The sequence below is a fragment of the Arachis ipaensis genome, chromosome B01 (assembly GCF_000816755.2).
Source record: "Arachis ipaensis cultivar K30076 chromosome B01, Araip1.1, whole genome shotgun sequence".
NCBI classification, from domain to species: Eukaryota; Viridiplantae; Streptophyta; class Magnoliopsida; order Fabales; family Fabaceae; genus Arachis; species Arachis ipaensis.
The window spans coordinates 2198496-2199186 of NC_029785.2; positions in this window are offsets into that span (position 1 = coordinate 2198496).

The following is a 691-nucleotide window of genomic DNA, read 5'->3' on the forward strand; positions in this document are numbered from 1 at the left end:
ACACACACACACACACACACACACACACACACACACACACACACACACACACACATATATATACACAACCAAAACCCAAATATACATAAACAAAATCTTGCCTCTCCATAAACCTCTAAGAGGATCAAGAGAATAAGTTATGCGGAGAGAAAACTAAGTACATATATATACATCACTATACAGCAAAACTACCCAGTAACCACTTCGCTTCAAGAGTCCAGACGCCTAACGAGACGCCTCTCGACCTGCATCTGAAAAACAACAACATCGTATGAAATGAGAACCAGAGGTTCTCAGTATGGTAAAGGTGTCACACACATAATATATAAGGTCCTGGGAATGCCAGAGGCAATCCTAGAATGTCGACACTCAGATTATAGAGCTTAAAGTATTAAACAGGAGCCATAAAAGGTGATTTTCTAAGAATATTTAATCCTAACTTAACTTAACCTTAAAATCTAAGTCCCATACTGCCATTCCTCCATACCTCCAACTCCATCATGCATTTTCACAGACAAATAAACAGATAAAGGCAAGCACAAGAAGGTTACAGTTACTGCAGATAACAAATACACATTTAACATGGCAAGTACACATAGGCACACCTAATTAAAGCACAAGCAAGTAATTCAAGTATTATGCATATGATGCATGCCTGTCCTATGGCTGATGAGGCTCATCTGTTGGTTAT